The sequence below is a fragment of the Tupaia chinensis genome, unplaced genomic scaffold (genome assembly GCF_000334495.1).
Source record: "Tupaia chinensis unplaced genomic scaffold, TupChi_1.0 Scaffold000133_1, whole genome shotgun sequence".
Classification (NCBI taxonomy): domain Eukaryota; kingdom Metazoa; phylum Chordata; class Mammalia; order Scandentia; family Tupaiidae; genus Tupaia; species Tupaia belangeri.
Genome location: NW_006159602.1, coordinates 419746 through 440872, shown reverse-complemented (window position 1 = coordinate 440872; position 21127 = coordinate 419746). Strand labels below are relative to the sequence as shown.

The 21127-nt window shown below is 38.0% G+C and overlaps 1 protein-coding gene across 3 annotated transcripts in view; it reads left to right on the top strand.

The window, feature by feature from the left end:
* The window catches only part of PPM1A (protein phosphatase, Mg2+/Mn2+ dependent 1A), a 64179-nt gene that overhangs the window by 16763 nt on the left and 26289 nt on the right, over positions 1-21127 (top strand). The window contains exon 2 of one of the 3 annotated variants that reach the window (XM_027770422.1): positions 839-877. The exons of the other annotated variants lie outside the window; for them this stretch is intronic. The gene's annotated coding sequence lies outside the window, so the exon portion shown is untranslated. The remainder of the gene's footprint in view (positions 1-838; positions 878-21127) is intronic. 3 annotated transcript variants of the gene reach the window in all.

Sequence of the window (21127 nt, the reverse complement as noted above, 5' to 3'; positions counted from 1 at the left end):
GGTGATTTCTCGCTTTCTGTCTCTATGTCTCTGTCTGTCTGGCGAGCGCACGCGCCCTATAGCGAAAACTTCTCCCCCCAAAAAAAAAATGGGGGACTGTCAGGCCGGCAGGTGTCGTGGTGGTTAAGGGTGCTGGACTCCCACATGGCCAACCATGATTCCAGTCCCAGACCTGGCGGCTTGCTTTCTCACTCTCTTGCTCTCTCTCTCTCTCTCTCTGTCCCTCTCTGGTCAAATTAAAATATATAGTTAAGTCAAATAATTCTTTAAAAAAAATTGTGGACTGTGAAGGAAATCTCAAAAGTGGCACGCTCTATCTCACGTACCCTGATAATGAAACTGCTGCCAATATCTGAACAATTTGTCTATGGTATGAGTACTTATAAATTTTTATCTAATTTGGAAAAAAAATTACTTCTGAATAACTTTAGGATATAATATAAGATGGTCTTTAGCAAAGAAGAGCTGTAACTGACTTAATTTGGTTGGTTTGATTGGTTCATTAGTGGCTTGCTGTTTTAAATTTTGTTTTAACTTTTGAAAAAAGTGTAATATGGCATATATATTTTTCATATTACTATATATAATTTATAGTCATCTTTTTAAACCTTTTTATGTAAAATATATAACCACAGTAATCTTTGTGAATGGCTTTATCCATATAGCGTAAAATTCACTCATTTAAAATTTATAGTTCAGTAGTTTTTAGTATATTCCCAGAATTATGCAACCATTACCACAGTTTAATTTTAGAACATTTTCATCATCTCCAAAAGAAACCTTGCACTCATTAGCATTCCTTATCAGTCACTAATTAATCTACTTTCTATCTCTATAGATTTGCCTATTTTGGACATTTCCTATAGATGGAATACAGGTAATTTTTTGATCAGTGCTTTTCAACTCTTATACACCTCTTGCATGTCTCATGAGATAGCCAGCTATGATTGTTATTCTTCTTTTTAATTCTTTTTTTTTTTTTAATTCTCCAGAAGGGCTCATGCACTGGCCAGAGAGAGACACAGAGGCCAAAAGCCAAAAGCCCCCCCCCCCCCAGGCCCTCCTCCCTCCATGGTGGTGTGGTCATGCTGCAATCCATTTTCCTCTCTTTCTCCATCCAGTTGGGACTTTGGATATACATGCACATGTGTCCAGCCTATTTTTCAAACCACTGGGGCCAGAACTCAACTGTGGACTGCTGTTTGAGATATGACACCCTTAACACTAGGCTATCGAGCTGGCCCCAAGTTACCCTTCTACAGCTTAAATAATAATGATTTCATTATTTTCTGAGCAGGAAAATTAGTAATTGAGAGACTATTAAATAAGAGTCAGGCTCTTCACTAGTATTATAACTCAGAAGAATTAATCCTCAGCTACAGTAGTACATTTCAAGCTGGTTGCTTGGTAGCCACTCAGCTTTCCCTAAAATGCCACTGAACTGGCCATTTCTCTCAGTCTTACATGAGTTCACTGAACTGCTTTGCCTTGTAGCTGGCTTACCTAGGCTCTATTTTCTTACTCTTCTACTAAGTCCGAGAATGAGGAACAATTAAAAGCAAAAAAGGGAAATTAGAAAAAGATTGTTTAGGCTGGGAAGGAGCAGAGTGCAACAGCAGGATTGAAAATAGGTATTAAATTTTCAATTTGGACAGCAGAATAAAATTCGGATGCTGTTTCGGAGAGAATAAGACCTACAGGAAAGAAACAAAAAGCAAAAGTTACAGTATGATAGAAGATACGATAGTGAATTTTTTTTCTTAATTTTCAGTTTTGAATTTTGAATTTTAGTCATATATTAGTGAAGCACAAAAGGTAGCTCCCTCTTAGTCTCAAGATAATTTTCTTTCTAGAAGCTTGTGTAGGAATTTTGAAAATTGAGCCATAATCATATGTTCTCTTTGGGTTCTTCTAAGATCTTCAGGTCTTAGATTTCTTGAGCCTATATCTATGAACTATTTATGTTATTTACTATTGAATTTGATTTTCTTTTTTATATTCCACTTTTCCCTGTCTTTTGGTTGTAGATTTTTTGAAGTGAACATTATTTTATTTTATTTTAATTTTTTTGGAGAGGTTTTTTTTTTTCCTATAGGGTGCCTGGGCTCGCCAGAAAGTCAGAGAGACCGAAAGTGAGAAATTACCCCCCAAGGGGGAATGGCCATGCTGCAATTTCTTCTCCATTCTCCTTCGAGATCTTGGGCGCACACACGCCAAGAGTGAGTTTAAGCCCCCAGGTCCAGGACTCGAACAACAGTCAACTACGTGGGGGTTCAGTGACATGGCCATTACGCTAACTGCTGGTCCCCATAATTTCGTTTTTTTTTTTTTATTTCAATTCAGTCATCTAATTTACTATATTTTTGTTTAATCTGTTGTTTAACTGTCTTTTGAATTTAATAATTTGTTTCCAAAAATGAGATCTAGTTCTTTCCCAATCTACCTGATAATCTAAAAATATTTGTCACACATATTTTACATAGTATTTTATATCTTGTATGTGCTTATTCTAATATCTGATGTTTTTAGGGATTTGTATTTTTTAAATATTAACTCCTATTCTTGGTAGCTTGCTTTTTATTTTTCATACGTTCATATTTGACTTAAACGCTAACTTTCCTCCATCACCTTTGTAATTATCTACAATTAAATTTTCCCTTTTTGTAGCATAAAAATTTTTATTTTATTTTTTATATTTAAGATCTCATTTAATTACCCAGTATGTTTTCCCAGTTTTTGTAATTATTCCTTGTATCACACTCCTTGGGGTCACTTTTCTTGCTTAAATACATCTTGTAGTAACTTCTAGTAAGAGAGTATAACTTGTAAATGTCTTTAGTTTTTACCTGAAAGTGAATTCTATTCATTACTTTCTTAGTTCAACATAGAATTCTTGGTTGATGGGTTTCTTTCCTCTCCCATCAGTACCCTCAAGATATTGTTGCATTTTCTTAGGAAAATTGGCAAACTTGGATATTTAAGAAGTCTCATGTTTACCTAATTTGTTATGCCTTTCTGTATATAATTTTCTCTAGTAGTTTTTAAAATGATTCCATTTCTGAATCTTGTCACCACTGTTTACTGTGTTACCTCGGGCAAGTTTGAAATGGAAATAAAATTATCTGCATCATCAGGTTGTAATAAGGATTAAGTTAATATATATAAAGCACTTAGAACAGAGCTTTCCATGTTTTAAGTGTGATATACATGTTAGCCTGAGTTTTGTTTTACTGTATTTGATGTTCTGAAAACATTCCTGTGATAGGCCTAAGTGTGTGTTTGCATGTTATATTAGCCATAGCTACTCTTTGAAATACATTTTTTTTTAATTTTTAAAAAGTTTTTATAATTATTTTTTATTTAACTGTATTTATTCATCCATTTTAATTTGATCAGAGATGGGGTGGGGGGCTAGAGAGAGAGAAAGTGAGAAAGTAAGCTAGTAAGCTGCCAGGCCTGGGACTCAAATCACAGTCAGCCATGTGGGAGTCCAGCACCCTTAACCACCACTCCATCTGCCAGCCTGAAATACATTTTGATCTGAAGACTTAGATCTTCCTTCAGTTCTAGAAAATGTCTTAACCTTTGTATCTTTGAATATTGCTATTCTAATATTTCTTCTTAGTCTCTATCTTCTACATAGTTTTTAAGTATCATTTTTGAATTTACTAATTCACACCTTGACTTTGGCTAGATTTCATGTGGCTTTTGTTTTTATTTTTCAATAGTTTTTCTTAAATTCGGGCTTTCTCTATATTTCTCTAGTATCCATATTTCTAAATTGATTTCTGCCTGTTTTTGTGTTTTTCTCCTCTTTATGGCTATTGTTCCTTCTATTAACACTTGAAGTTGTTTTCAGATTTTTGTTTTTTTCTTCTGGATTAATTCCTACAGTTGGTTTTGTTTGGTGTCTGTCTTAGATTTCCTCATGTGTTTTAGAGTTTGATTTTGCAATCTCATATTGAATTGGAAGTAACTTTGTTTTGTTTTCTTTTTCTCTTCTTATCCAGTGTTTCTTCATGCACCCATATTGTATCTCGGCCTTGGGGCTCCCATCTGAAACCACATCTTAGATTGAAAGCTTGGTTCTCTTGATTCTTGAACTTCAGGATCAGGCTTATCTCTCAAGACAAACTAAGAAGACCTAAATTTCTTTTCACTGCGCAGGACATAACTGCATCTAAACTGTAGCTTGAGGCAGTGGTTGGTAGTAGCTTTTTCCAGCACCTCTTTTTATCAGCTGGAAGAGCCCCTGTATTCTGAGAGGCATTGGTTTCAGACAGTGAACATAGTTTGTAGCCCAGCCTTGCATGGGTTCCTTTTTTAGCCCTTGTCATTATCCCTATTGGATGTGAACATCTGGCCATTTCTGTTACTTGAGCTTGGGAGGCGCATAGTTTTAGCTTCTCAAATTGCTTTGTGTTTCAAGAGTTTATCTTTTGCAGGTGACTTGGTCTTTTTAGTTTTCTGTTTTTATTGTTAATCTGTTTCTAAAGGATGTTTGGAATAGAAGTACACTTCTAAGTATGAATGTATGAAACCAAGTAGAAGTCAACATTTTAAATTAGTGTGCATAATATCATAATACATAATCTTTAGAAAGATACCAGTTTACTTTCTAACATATAAGAAGTATTTTTTTAAATTATTTCTTTACCAGTAGTGAGCATTATAAATGTCTAATCCTTGAGAAAGGTCATGTGGAAAGAATATATTTGTGTTTAATGGCTAGTTAGGTTGGTCATTGCTCCATATATTTATTAGCCATTGATACTCCTTTATTTATTGAATTACCTGTTTTGTGTTCTTTGATCATTTTTTAAAAGTATTTATTTTTCTTGCCCTTTATCTATTGTAGGAATATTAGCTCTTTACCATATATACTATAAATACCTAAAAATGTTTGCCTTTCAGGCTTATGAACTTTGTTCTAGAGTGTAGAAGTTTTTGAAGTTTATTTCATGAGAGAGAGAGAAACAGGGTTCCCTGACGGGGTTCCCACACAGTGATCCTCTCCACCAGCCTTTCCACCAGCCAGGATTATGAGTGAACCCAGTGTTTCCAGTCAACCAGGATTCAAACCCTAGACCTTCCCATGTGACTCCATTATCATGTACTGCTACCCTATTGCATATGCCACCATGACTGGGCTGTATAGTGTAGAAGTTTTATTCCTCTGGAGTCAGTCTTTCCTTTGTGCCATAATCGTCATCCTTAGAAAGTCTTCTCTCCAGTACAGTTACAGAAATATTTGCTGTGTGATTTTATTGCAAATTTAAATCTTTAATCTCATGGTATTTATTTTAAAGTGCAAAGTAGGGTTTCAGCCACCCCCATAGGAAGAGGAAAGTGAAATGTGTCAGCTCTTCTAACACCTTTTTTTTTTCTTTTTGGTAGAGAATTTTTTGCTATAGGGCATGTGCACTTGCAAGAGAGACAGAGAGAGAAAGCAAGAAATATCATCCCCGGTGCAGGGGGGATGGCCATGCCACAATTCCTTCTACTCCATTTTCCTCTTGGAATTTGGGCATGCACACATACGTGCCAGGCATGAGTTTCAAACTGCCAGATCTGCGCCCTGAACCTCAATCGACTGTGTGAGAGTCTAGTGACATAACCATTATGCCATCTGCTGGTCCACTAACACCATTTTTGAATCTCTGCTTCCAAACTCTCTTTGTGGAGTCTCACCTTTATACACTGACTAATTTATTCCAACATTATTGACCCTTAAATACCATAATTTGAAATCAGATTTCAATTTTGGATATTGTTCTTATATTTTTAAGAATGTTTTGGCCATTCACACACGTTTATTCTTTCAGATCTATTTTTAAAATAATTTCATAAAGGTCTGGGAACAAAAAGGTATAGATGTGATTACATTGAATCTATACATTAGTAAAGGGGAGGATAGCCATCTTTACAAATTGAGTATTTCTGAGGAAAAGAAGTGTCTTTTATTTCGTGAAGCTTTCTTGTTTAAAGGTCCTAGTTATTTCTTATCATCATTTATTTAGATACACTTTTTAAAAAAATATTTATTATTATTTTTGAAATTTGCTACAGGGCATGTGTACTCAACAGAGAGAGCCACAGAGAGGTTGGTGGAGGGGGGTGGAAAGTGAGAAAGCAAGCCACCAGGTCTGGGACTTGCACTGTATTTGGACATGTGGGTGTCCAGCACCTTAACCACCATGCCATCTGCTGGCCCCTAGATACACTTTTATATACTATTTTCCCTTTATTTTCTAAGTGATTATTAATAATTTTCTTATAATTATGAGTTTTTTCATAGTCATCTGAACTTATCGAACTTCTTTTCCCTAATGTTTTAAGTTTTGATTTTGCTATTGTGTAGTCATTAGCTGTATATTGGATTGTTGGAACAGTCATGACGCATTTTGACAAAGAAAATATATGTCATGACTCTTCTGACAACCCAGTATAATTTGATCTCTTTTATTGTAATGATCATTATTTCTAGTTTTGCTCATTTAACTCACAGGGATAAGAATGGTATCCTTGTGGCCAGAAGGTGGCATGGTGGCTAAGGTGCTGAACTCCCACATGACCGGCCATGGTTCAAGTCTCAGACCTAGCAGCTTGTTTTCTCCCTCTCTCTCTGGTGAGAAAGCACCCTTCTTCCCAAGAAGGGTGCCCATACCAGGATCCCTTGCAATCTCTTCTCTTACATTCTTCTGTTCAGATTTTGGGCATGCACATACAAGTGCCTAGCTTGTTTTCAAGACACCTGTCCAGAACTCTAATTAAGCAATTGACTATGTGCGACCCAGCCACCTTCGCCACCACTCTGCTGACTGGCCCTCTTCTCCTTTTCTTCATCCTGTTAGGATTTGGGGCATGCACACACACGTTCTTCAAACCATTAGGGCTGGGATTCAAACCAGTCAATTATGTGTGATCCAGTTCCCTTAATACTAGACTGTGGAGATGACCCCAAATTCTATCAAATTTTAAATCCCCTTTAGCACATGATGAAATGATCATTGATTTATTCCTTTTGAACTTTTAAAAAGATAACTTTATCAATAGGCTACTTAATGTTGGCTCATAGTTACATCTTAAAATACTTAGTAATTAATTTATAATATGTTTTACTTAGGATTTTTTGCATCTGTATTGAATATTTTTGAACCTATTTTATCTTTCATGCTCTTTGTCAAAATTTTTACGATGGTAATTAGCTGTATAGTTAGTAATCCTCCTGCCTCAGCTTCCCAGCTGGAACTACAAGTACACACCATTATTCCCAGCTCTTTCAGGCAAGGTTTCACTATGCTGCCCAGGCCAGCCTCCCATTTGCAGTCTTACTGCCTCGGTTTCCCAAGTCTACTGGGATTACAGGCATAGGTCTGTTGGTCTGAGAATCAAACTCAAGCCTCCCTGTAAGACATATTGTCTTATTAGTGTATGCCTCCATGGCTAGACCTTTGTCAAGTTTTATATGAGGATTTTGGTAGGTTTGTAAAAAGAAGTGGGAAATTTATTCATTGCTCTCTAGTCTAGGTAATTTGGAAGTTAAACTTTCCTTTAGATCTTGGTTTTTAAATCGTCTTGCCTGGTGTACTTTTTTTTAAAGGTTTTTGCCATATAGTGTGTGTGCTTGTGGAGAGGGGGCGGGGCTGCTCCCCACTCCTCCCTGCCCTCACCTTTCCCCCCCTTTGTTTGTGATTTAGCGTGTGCACTTGAGAGAGATGAGCACTTTTTATGGAGTCTGGTCATGTTGCAATCCCCTTCTTCCACTCTGCCAGCCAGTTGGATCTTGGGCATTTACATGCCCAGCATGTTCAGGTGAACTGGCCTAGGGATTCATACTGTAACTGCCATGTGAGATATGGGTTCTCCTGAGTTGGATGTTGCAGCTACACCACAGAGTCAGCCCCTCTTGTATTATATTTTTGTAATTCATTCTCTTCACCACATTATGCCTTGGTGTTTGTCAGTTTCTACTAAATTTGTCTAGAACTTGATAAACTCTTTCAGTTATCAAGTTCTGATATTCCTTCAGTTTCTGATTTATTGTCTCTTTTCTATCATTTAATTTCTTTGTACAACATACTAATTAAAGCATTGGATTTACATTGTTCATATCTTTCCTCTAATCTCACAGTTGTCTCTGCAGGATGTTTTTTTCTCATTTTGGTTTTCACCCCTTGTGGATTGTTTGCTATGTTCTACTCATTCTTCATTACTGTTTTTCATACTATTTAAAATATTGCCATTTAAAAAGATCTATTAAATTTCTTAGCTCTCTGAATATTTTTTTTAATCAAGCACATCAGCATACGTGTTATCAACAAATAATTTTCCATTTCTTGTTTTCTGTATATTTTGCTTTTTTCCCCATCCTTGATTCTCTATATCTCATCCTCTACCATCTCCCACCCTCCTCCCACACTGTCTCTAGTATCCATGTTTTTTTCCTATGCCTCCCCCCTCCCCATTTTATTGATTCACTAAAGATCTTAACTAATCTAAATATTTTCAATAGCAAGCGCAACTGATATATACATATCCATGAACATAAATCTGACTTTAGGCATAAACCTCAGTGAATAGAATGAACATACTATAAAGTAGCACGTTACTGCATTATCAAATAGGTATTTTTAATGCATTTTTTTTATTTCAAGGAAAACAGTGTTTGTTGTTTTTACTTCTTGAAACATTTTTTAATTAATTAATTTATATTCATTCCCTAAGCATCGTCACAGCATACAAAAGGTGATTTTCCCATCCAGAATATACTGCATAGTGGCTTAATCATGCATGTTATCATCGATAATTTTCCATTTCTAGTTTCATATATATTTTTTTCTCATATATATATGTGTATATATATATATGTATGTATATAAAATACACACACACATATATATTTTTTAACCCCTATTTCTGACTCTGCTCTCTCCCACCCTCTTCTCACACTATCTCTGGTGTCTATAGTTGTTTTCCACTCCTTTTCCCCCCACATTTCATTGATCACACAATTTCTTAAATTATCTACTTTCAGTAGCAAGTTCAGATGGTAATTTCAAGAAAAGCAGTTTTAACTATAATCAAAGAAATGCTAAGGAACTTTGCTTAAAACGTAAAGCCAGGAAACGGGTTAGGATTCTGTTCAAATAGTAGGTACATGAACCTATCGACAGCTCAAGACAGGACAAAAAAACCTTAAAACCAGACAATAAAGCCTAGAAGAAAATCAGCAATATTGTAGTCAAAAGTTGTAAAATGCTGTTTCACTGAACAGTCTCATGTAGTTTATCTTCTGTTGTGGTTTGATATTCCTGATTGGATTCTGGGATATAATATTCAACTCCAGACTTGTCCCTATGATTAAGTTGGCCATTTTCTTAGTTTTTTAACTCTTATTTCTGTGTGTCTGCATTTAATTTTCCTTATGTAATAACTCCATTGAGAACTTCTTGGAGATTTGGTCTGGTGCTGGTAAATTCTTTCAGGTTTTGTTTATCTAAGAATGTTCTTGTCTTTGCTTCCCATATGAAGGATAATCTTGCCGGGTACAGTATTCTTGGTTGAAATTGCTTTTCCCAGGACCAGCAGTTAGCGTAATGGCTATTTCGCTGGACTCCCACGTAGTCGACCACGGTTTGAGTCCTGGACCCGGTGACTTAAACTCATGCCAGGCGCGTGTGTATGCGTGCCCAAGATCCCAAGAGGAGAATGGAGGAGAAGGGATTGCGGTGTGGCCATCCCCTCTGGGGGATGATTTCTCGTTTTCTATCTCTCTGTCTCTCTCTTTCTGGCGAGCCCATGCACCCTGTAGCAAAAACCTCTCCAAAAAAAGAAAAAAAAAGAAACTAATTCTCCTATAACACTTTGAATATATTTTCCTATTCTTTCCTCGCTTACATTGTTTCTGATGAGAGGTGTGTTGTTATCCTGATGGGATATCCTTTATAGATAACTTGCCATTTTTCTCTTGCTAATCTTAGTATCTTGTCTTTGTCTGTGGTTTTGGTCAATCTGGCTATAATGTGTCTTGTAGAAGATCTTCTTGGGTTGATTCTATTTGGGGTCCTTTGTATTTCTTAGGACTGGATCTTTGAGTGCCTCTCTAGGCTTGGAAAGTTTTCTTGCAGGATTTCATGGAATAGATTATCAATGCCCTTATGAGTCTCTTCACCTTCTGGGATACCAATTATCCAGATGTTTGGACATTTGATGGTATCTAGTATTTCTTGTATATTATTCTCATGGGGGGGGGCTATTTTCTCAGTCTTCATGGTGGATTGTTCTAGGCCAGCAATTTTCTTTTCTACCTCTGAGATTCTATTTTCTGTATGATCTAGTCTGCTTTAATATTTTCAAGGGAGATTTTGACTTCCTGTATTATAGCCTTCATCATCTAACAGGTCCTTTTGATTCTTTTATAAAATGTGTAATTTCTGTTTTAGATCTTGTAAGAATTTCCTCACCTCCCGGAACTCATCAGTTCCTTTCTTTTCTGCAGTTCATTGTCTCTCTTCTCTTCCATCTATTAGCCTCACCATTATGAATATTCTAAATTCTTTATCAGACATTTCCATGATTTTCATGGAACTGTCTGTGGATGAGGAGGAGCTATTTTTTTTTCCCTTGAAGAAGAGGTATTTTCTTTTTCTTTTTTTTGAGAGTTTTTTGCTGTACGGTGCATGTGCTCACCAGAAAGACACAGAGAGACAGAAAGCGAGAAATCAACCCCCAGGGGGATGTGCACGCCTTCTCCTCCATTCTCCTTTCGGGATCTTGGGCATGCACACACACACGCCCAGCATGAGTTTAACCACCAGGTCTGGAACTCGAACTGTATTCAACTACATGATAGTCCAGCTACATAGCCATTACGCCAACTGCTGGTCCCAGGTATTTTCTTGCTTTCCCATATTTTCTGTGGCCCTGTGGTGATTTCCAGTCATCTGATGGATGGTATGTTTCTTCCTAAACTTAAAGTTCAATCTGAGCATTCAGGAGCATGCAGAAAGAGGTAATCAGGAATCTCTTTGTCTTTCCTTTTTGATCCCACCCGAGTTTGTGGGCTGGAGGCTAAATTATCACTAGTTCTCAGGAGCCATGCCCCTTGCCTCTCCACTCGAGTTTGTGGGCTGGAGGCTGAATTAGCAGTAGAAAAATCTTTATTTCTCTTTTTTACCTGAAGTTACTAGTTCTTAAGAGCCATGGAGGTGTCTTCTTCTGAAGACCTCTGTGAATAATTATATTCCAGTTTCTGTTTTCTAGGTTAAGTCTTTCAGATTTGGGTACTTTTTAAAAATTAATATTTGGGGGCCAGTGGGTGGAGTGGTGGTTAAGGAGACTGGATCCCACATGGCTAACTGTGGTTTGAGTCCTGGTCCTCATGGCTTGGAAGGCATACCAGGCGTGGGTGTACACGCTGCCTAAAATCTCAAAGGGAGAATGGAGGAGAATGGAGAAGAACAGACTGGTGTGGTCATCTCCTCCAGGAAGGTTTTCTCACTTAATCTCTGTCTCTAGCAATTGCACGTGCCCTATAGCAAATTTTTAAAAATAATTTTTAAAACTTCATAATTTTTGTATGAGTGCTATAAATTTTGTTTTGTTTTTCTATTTGAAGGCTGGCAATTTTTCCTGTTTGCCCAAAAATAGTTTGACTACTCACTCTATGGCTCACCTCTTAGAATCCTGAGATACATCTTCCCCCTGGAATTTAAGCAGATAGACTGATTTTATAGTTATTATTGGAGTTATTATTATGATACTTATTTTTAAGAGATTTTTGCTATAGGGCATGTGAGCTCACCGGAGGGAGAGAGAGAAACAGGGAGGTAGAAAGCAAGAGATCACCCCCCTGGAGGGGTGGCCATGCCGCAGTCTCTTCTCCACCATTCTCCTCTCGGGATCTTGGGCACGCACGCACACGCACCCTGCATGAGTTTAAACCACCGATTCTGGGACTCGAACTGCAGTCGACTACATGGGAGTTCAGCAACATAGCCATTACGCTAACTGCTGGTCCCTCCATCTTTCTCTTGATGCTTGTTGAAATTACTGCAAATTTGTATGTTCATCAGTCTGAAGAATTTTCTTTCCTAATGGATCCTGAAAATTGGATATTGTGTTAATTACCATAGCTACCGTAACAAATTACTATAGACTTGGTGACTTAAAATAATACACATTTCTTCTCTTACAGTTCTGGAAGCCACAAGTCCAAAATCAGTTTTACTTTGCCAAAATCAAGGTGTCAGGAATGTGTTCATTCTAGAGGCTTTAGGGGAGAATCTGTTCCTTGTTTTTTCTACTTTCTAGTGACTGTCAGCATTCCTTGCTTTGTGGCCATATCACTTCAGTCTTCAAGGTCATCATTTCCAACTCTCTTTCTGCGTGTCTTGACATCACCTTTTTGAGTGTGTCAAATCTTTCTCTGCCCCAAGGACATGATTCCATTGATTCCATTTAGAAGCCTTGGGATCATCTAGGTTTATCTCTCTCTCTCTGAGTACCCTTAATTTAATCACAACTACAAAGACTTTTTTTTTTTTTTTTTTTTTTACAGATAAGGTAGAAGCTTTTTTTCCCCCAGTCTACTATAGGTTTCATTTTGTTTTGTAACTTTGGGATGAGACAGCCATATTTGGTTGAGTAAAGTCTCACCGATTGTATGCTGTTACCATAGAATCACAGGTATTGTCCTCCTTACCACATATTTCAAACTCAGATGCCATGGTAGAACTACAGATGAAATAGGCTAGATGTGGTTAGAAGGAGTGCTGAAAAATGCATGTTGTTCTGGAGAGAGGGACTGTCAACATATATGAAGATCAAATCCAATCTACCAATTTGCAGTCCTAGTTGCTGTTGCTTTTTCATTTTTCATTTCTTACAATCTGATATTTCCATAATAAAATAATTTTGTTTGTCTCTTACAATCTTCATCTTAGTATGAAGAATAAGAGGTTTTAAATGGGAAGTCATACCTTGACTTTAGGACATTAATTTACTAAGGTTTCTCTAGAACTTTAATCTTCCCATTTAACTTTTTATACATTTCTCAGAATAAGGCAGTTGGCAAAAATCTTGATTGTTTATTTGTCAATGAAAAAGTTAGACATTAAGCGAAAAAACTTGTATCACATGTTGGGAAACCTGTAATTATTTTTTAATAATAACAAAGACTTTCTTTCTTTTCTTTCTTTTCTTTCTTCCTTCCTTCCTTCCTTCCTCCCTTCCTTCCTTCCTTCCTTCCTTCCTTCCTTTCTTCCTTCCTTTCTTCCTTCCTCCCTTCCTCCCTTCCTCCCTTTCTTTCTTCCTTTCTTCCTTTCCCTCCCTTCCTTCCTTCCTTCCTTTCTTTCTTTCTTTCTTACCAGAAAGAGACAGAGAAAGATAGAGCAAAACAGATGGAAAGTGAGAAAGCAAGCCACCAGGTCCAGGATTCGAACTGTGGTTAACTCCCGTTCCCTTACCCCCCCCCCCCCCTGCCAGCCCCAAAACCTGTTTTTTTTTTTTTTTTTTTATGAGAGGATTTGGCTGTAGGGCGCGTGTGCTTGTCAGAAAGACAGAGAGACAAACCGAGAAATCAGCCTGCAGGGGGGTGGAGGGGGGAATGGCCACACCACAGTCCCTTCTCCTCTAGGGATCTTGGGCATGCATGCACTTGTACGTGGCGTGAGTTTAAGCCACCAGGTCCAGGACTTGAACCACAGTCGACTATGTGGGAATCTGAACCTGGGAAAGGCATCCTGACACAGACCAGATTTTTTGGTTTGTTTCTTTAATTTTTTTTTTTTTTGAGAGGTTTTTGCTATAGGACATGCGCGCTCGCCAGAAAGACAAGAGAGAGACAGAGAGCAAGAAATCACCACCTACAAGGGATGGCCACGCCACAATCCCTTCTCCATTCTCCTCTCGGGATCTTGGGCACGCACGCATATGTGCCTGACATGAGTTTTAAGCCACCAGGACCAGGACTGGAACCGTGGTAGGCTACATGGGAGTTCAGTGACATAGCCATTATGCTAACTGCTGGTCCCTTAACTTTAATTTTTAGAAAATAATTATTTATTTATTTATTTCCATTTTTTGTTGTTGTTGTTTTTTAATTTGGCCAGAGAGAGGGAGGGAGGGAGAGAAGCGATAAAGCAAGCCACTAGGTCCAGGACTCAAACCGTGGTTGGCCAGCGCCCCCAATCACCATGCTACCTGCCGGCCCCGATTTTTAACTTTAATTTTATGATGAATGGAATTTTTTTTTGAAAGAAGTCTGCTTATTTATTTATTTATTTATTTATTTATGTGGGGTTTCATAAGTGCTTTTTTGTTGGATTCTAAAGATGAAAAAGCATTGTTTGATGATGGGGCGATCTAAGTTCTTTTTGCTTCTTTTGGAATTTTTTTTCTAGATGTGTTATTTTTAAGAATTTTTCCAACATTTTTGTTAGAATTAAACTAATGAAAAATTGTAGAGGTGAACTTGGTTTCTTGTGGGGAGGGGTTGGTAGGTTTTTTTGGGGGGGGGGCCGTAGGGCACATACACTTCCTGGAGACAGAGAGATGGAAAGTGAGAAATCACCCCTGCCTTCCCTCCCCCTACCCGGACCTGCAGAGGGTGTAATGGTTATGTTGCTAGACTCCCATGTAGTCAACTGCAGTTTGAGTTAAACTCATGCCAGGCGTGTGTGCATGGAAGGCCAAGATCCCCAGAGGGAAATGGAGGAGAAGGGCTTGCATAGTGACCATACCCCCTTGGGGGTGATTTCTCCTTTCTCTCTGTCTTTCCCATGAGCACACACACCTTATAGCAAAAACCTCTTCAAAAAAAAAAGAAAGGAACGCCACCCCCACCCCCCCATGGTGGGGCAGAAGGCCATGCCATAATCTCTTTTCTTCTATTCCCCTCTTGGTATCTTGGCCACAGCTGCCATGCATGTGCCCAGTGTGTTTTCAGGGTGAAGGGTCCAGGACTCAAACCACAGAGTTGGCTACGTGGGATCCAGTGCCTTAACCACCACTCTACCTGCTGCTGCCCACAAACTTTGTTTTAAACATAGTAGGTGGTTGCATTGGCTATATTGTGTGTGTGTGCGTGTGTAAAATAAAGAAGGTATGGGTGTTCTTTGTGTCTGGTGTGTCTTAAAATATCTTTTGCTCCCTTCCCCTCACTGTACCCGCCCCCATTACACACATGAATAATAGTTTATCTGATTCTAGGTTCATGAACCTTTACTTTGAAACTTCATTCTTTTTTAGGATTCAGTTTTGCAGTTGAGATGGCTACTGCCAATTTGATATCTTTTCCTTAGTAATTGCTTGTATTTTCTGTTTAGAATTTTACATTTTTTTCTTTTCCTTGAATTTCTACAGAGGTGGATAACTAGGAGTAGGTTTTGAGCAATTTAATCTAGTAAACTTTTTAAGTTTGAAAAGACTTAAACTGAGGAAAACTCTTCCCTTATTGCTTTGATTATAGTCATTTGGTTTTCTCTTTTGAAAAGTCTTATTTTATTCTCTGAGTATATTCTCTCTGTTACTGAATTTTTTTTTTTAAGAGAGATTTTTGCTGTAGGCCTAGTGCATGTACTCACCAAGCAGAGACAGAGAAACAGAAAGTGAGAAATCACCCCCAGGGAGTATTGGGAGGATGGCCAGGCTGCAGTCCCTTCACCATTCTCCTCTCGGGATCTTGGGCAAGCATGGACATGTGGCTGGTGTGAGTTTTAAGTTGCCGAGTCCAGGTCTCGAACCACCATTGGCCATGTGGGAATCCAGTGATGTGACTATTATGCCATCAGCTGGTCCCTCTGTCATTGAATTTTAATGATTTGCATTTAATTTTTCTTTGAGTTTATTTATTCAGCAAATATTTGTTGATGGTCTGTCATATGCTCTGTGCTAGGGGAATTGACCTGAAGAGTTAGGCAGAGGTTCTCCTCATGAACTGATGCTTGAGTTGAGATCTGAATAATCACAAGAAAAACTAGACCAAGAGATGAGGAAATAACCTTTTAGGTAGATAGAGGGAGTAGCATTTGTTTATAAATTGGAAGGAAGCATGACGAATATTAGGCCTGTAAGGTTGGAGTAGTGTTTGTTGGGAGGAGGAACAGTATGAAGTAAGATAAGACTGTAGAAGGTAAGTAGGGATATGGGCCACTCAGGCCCTTCATGTGATTTATATTAAGCAGTTCTTTATCTCCCCAAACAGTGTAAAGCTTTGGAAAACTTTTTATACCGAATTCATATTGTGAAATTTGTATTTTGAAAGGTTACTTAGGCTGCAGTTTGGAGAATGATGGTATAGAGAATGATTTGAGGGGTACCAACTATGAAGAGACAAAATAGGAAGCTGGTATTCTGTAGTGAGAATGATGGTAGCTTGGAGACTAGTATATAATACAAAGAAGTGGACAGATTTAAGAATTTTAGGAGTATAATGCATGGAGCTTAATGTTGGGCTGATGTGTAGAAATGTGTTAGGTGTGCTTGGTTTGATCTTGGTGGATAATGGTGTCATTCATGGATAAAGCTGTATATAGGTGAAACTTTTGTTTAGGAAGGTACTGTAGAGTGAGAAGGTGGTCTAGGGGTAAGCCTAAACAAATGTCAGTTATTTAGTGGCTGAGGAGATAAGGATGAGGACAGCCTGCAAAGGAGGCAAAAATGGAGAAGCTAGGGTGGGAGGAAAGCCAGAAGTGTATAATACCTTGAAATGCCATTAGGAAGAGTGTTTCAAGAGGGACTGTTGTGTTGAATGCTGCTGTGAGCAGTTGATTAGATGGGGGCCAAAAATGTCCATTGGATTAAATAACCTGGAAGAACTTGATTTGATGGAATGTTCAGACAACATTTTAGAGTATCACCCCCTTTTTTTTTTTGGAAGAAGTTTAACCAAAGGAAAGAGATAGAGAGGGATGAGTCACATGAAGACTTAATCTTAGCGGGTGACATGGATGATACTTGACTATCTTTAAAAATTGTATTCTGATTGAAATAGGTTAATGATAAAGGAGAAAAAGAGGATACTAGTAAAACATTCTTAAAAGGACATGTAAGTCATCTAAGATTTCTTTGAAGCATGGGCTCCAGAGCTCTACTAGAGAGATTTGTCATCAGTGTGTAGACAGAATCCTCTTATTTTAACAAAGATAGGAAGATAGGATGAGTTCTGAAAGAATTCCTTGACGTGATCCACTCATTTATTGATTTGTTTGTTCTTTCTGTGGTATCCTGTCTGCTAATTGTTTTTTACAATTTTTAGTCTAGCAGTTGATTCAGCTTAACACATTTTCAACATTTTGTTGATGTAAAAGGAATATGCTGAAGGCTGGCTAAATAGCAGCAGTTTAGTGCTGTTCATAGAAATGCAGATCTCACATGGCTTACTGCAGTTTGAATCCTGGCTCTGACCGCTTGAAAAACAAACTGAGCATGCGTACAGGTGCCCCAAATACCAATGGGATCTAGAAATGGAGAAAAAAGGATTGTGATATAACCATGCCCCATTATGGGGTGTGTGGGGTGTGCCTTCACTCTGATGAACACATGTGCCCTCTGACTATTAAGATAAATGCCTGTATGTATATAAAGTCATAGGGCAGAAACCATACGTTCATTACCTGTCAGCCATTGTTTTTCACTTTTCTGAAAGTATTTAACAAATTACATGAGATATTCAACACTGTTGTAAAATGGGTTTTGTGGGATGAGCAGATGGCACAGTGGTTATGTCACTGGACTCCCACATGACCAACTGTGGTTTGAGTCCCAGACCCAGCAGCTTGAAAATCATACCGGGCCCAAGATTGTGGGAGGGGAATGGAGGAAAAGGGATTGCAGTGTGGCCATGCCCCCAGGGATGATTCTCATTCCACCCTGAGAGCACACAAGCCCTAAGGCAAAAATATATATATATATATAAAGTGGAGGTCCAGCAGGTGGCATGGTGATTAAGGGCATTGGACTCCCACATGGCTGACCATGGTTTGAGCCCCGGACCTAGTGGCTTGCTTTCTCACTTCCCCTGATCTCTCTTACTCACTTGTATACTCGCTCTGTCCATCTCTGGGCAAAATAAAAAAATTCGGGAAAAAAAGCTGTTAATAAATAAATAAAATGGACTTGGTGTTGGATGGTTTTGCCCAGTTGTAGGTTAATGTAAATGTTCTGAGCATGTTTAAAGTAGGCAGTGCTAATAAGCTATGTACTTGATCATGATGTGACCTCATTATAAATTGTGGAGCATCTGTGCATAGGATAGCACATACAGGAAAACAGTGTGAGTCTAGAAACCTAAGTCCTATTCTGCTGACTTACTCCTAAACCAGCCTTGTAACCTTGAATAAATCACTCTATTTCTAAGTACCTTCTCATTTGTAGAATTGGTTTTGACAGATAATTTCTATATTTTGTCTCTGATTAATTACACAAGTTATCAAAATCAAAGTTATAGATATAAATATGTGTCATCATTTTTAAGTAAACTGATTAGTGCAGTATTTCGGAAAATTAGCCGAAGATCAGCTTTTTTTTTTTTTTTAATTTGTTTTGGTTTTGTGTAGGTGCTTATTTTTCATTAGCATAAATAACTTTGAGGTTAGCTACCTTAGATTATAAAATATAACTTATTTATTAGTTTTTACTGTGTTACATAGTCTGGGAAGTTCAAACTTTGTATAGCCCAAATTATCCTTTATAGAACTACATCTACTGACTTCAGCTATGTAATGCATTCCTTAGTATTCTATCATTCAGTAAATGTGCATTCCAGAGGCCAGCTGTCTGTTTGTCCTCATCACTGAGGACAAAGTCCATTCCTACATAAACTACAGTGAGCAGTAAAGAATACAAAGATTTTGGAGCAGTAGAGAGTTTACGTTCCACATCCCACTGCAAATAGCTTGAATGGTACCATGTTAGACACTGGGATTTGATTTTTCCCTCTTCCCCCAAGGAGTTTCTAGTCTCTGTTGCCTTTTTTTTTCCCTGTCTCTCTGGATTTTTTTTTTCAACTTTAAGATTTCTTATCTCTTATGCAATTCTACTTCAGGTTTTCCACCCCATTTTTATAACAACCTATCTGAGTACTTATCAAAGGTCCTCAGCATCCACTCTCCTTAGAATGCCTGTTAGTAATGATCTTTTAGTTACTTGAGTATATCTTTGAGCTTTACCACCACCTATCTTAAGTATCTGATCAGAGTATTACCTGTCAGAAAAAAACAGCTTGCCTTAAGGATAATTGTGGTATTGGTTGCTAAGAGAATGTAATTTTCTCCACATTGTTTACATGTCTCTATTTTGTCTACTCTTCATGGAAACATTCTGTATTAACCTATTTTGTCTATAGGCAAACAGAATAATACCTTGTAGGCTTTTATGCAAAGGTTCTGCCTAAATTGAAAGTTGAATAACTTGTGTTACTTTGGAGCCAGCAGGCTGCATAGGGATCTTAACAGTAAAACATCTAGAGCTGCTTCGTATTATTATTTAGTATAATTATGAGTGGATTAAACCAAATGACCAGGTTCAAGACTTTGTTAGTATTTTGATTATCAGCTTTGTTTAAAAGGCAGTGGCTAGACTTCAGTGAAAGACTTCTTGCCTAGCCTTACAATTTTTCAATTTAGGGGTTACTTTTGTTTTAAAAGACAGAAAATGTTCACCAAAAATTTGATTATATCAAAGATGAATCAGTCTTGGGAACCAGCAGTTAGCGTAATGGCTATGTCGCTGGACTCCCACGTAGTCGACCGCGGTTCATGTCCTGGACCCGGTGGCTTAAAACTCACGCCAGGCGCGTGTGCGTGCGTGCCCAAGATCCCGGGAGGAGAATGGAGGAGAAGGGATTGCGGCGTGACCATCCCCCCTGGGGGGTGATTTCTCGCTTTCTGTCTCTATGTCTCTCTCTGTCTGTCTGGCGAGCGCACGCGCCCTATAGTGAAAAAAAAACCCTCTCAAAAAAAAAAAAAAAAAGATGAATCAGTCTTATGATTGTCATAGCACTGTGTTTTGAAAACTTCAGATCAGCTGATAGTACTAGTGTTGTGATGAGACCCAACATGTACTCAAGAGAAGATACAAGACCAGGCAAGAACTAACATTTCTCTCAGAAACAAACTTAAATATTCATGTACAAATTGAACCCTGCTCGGGGCTTACTATTTATAAATATATGCCAATTTATTAATTTGAATAATTAAGATCTTTAGTAGTCCACTTATGAAAGATGACTATGAAACATATTTGTAATAAGTAAACACTTTTTGGTATTATATTTACATAACTAGCTGCTATATTTATGTAGCTTATAGTTGGCTACTTATCCAGTGCTCCACAAATGACCAGAACTCAAGGAGGTAAGATCTCCGACTTGCCTATTTTCAGTATGTAAAAATGGGACCATAAAATTATTAATTTGTCCCTGACTGTATTTTTACAGTGCTATGAAGCTAGACCTAAAAGTTTAACAGATGATTGACTTTGTTACATTTTTACATTCCTGTATATATCTTTTAGAAGTCTGTGATTAGTTTTTAGACAGTGTACTCTATCTTCAAAGAATTATTTATTTGATAGTTTTATATGCCTATCTGGAAAATAACTGCTGGACTTGTTTATAAAAAAGAAAAGAGTAAGGTCTCTGTCAGGTGATACTCTGGGTATATAGGAATAGAGTAATTAATTACATAGTTTCCACTTGCTGAATACCTCATTTTTTATGAACTCTATGGCTGCTTTGCAGCCCTTACCTCATTTGAACCTTTCAACAGCATTCAGAAGTAAGTTACTGTTGGGAACCAGCAGTTAGCGTAATGGCTATTTCGCTGGACTCCCACGTAGTCCACCACGGTTTGCATCCCGGACCTGGTGGCTTAAAACTCACGCCAGGCGCGTGTGCGTGCGTGCCCAAGATCCCGAGAGGAGAATGGAGGAGAAGGGATTGCGGAGTGACCATCCCCCCGGGGGGTGATTTCTCGCTTTCTGTCTCTATGTCTCTCTCTGTCTGTCTGGCGAGTGCACATGCCCTATAGTGAAAACCTCTCCAAAAAAAAAAAAAAAAGAAGTAAGTTACTGTGGCCATTGTATAGATGAGGAAGTTGAGGGATGCTAAAATTAGTAGATGTCA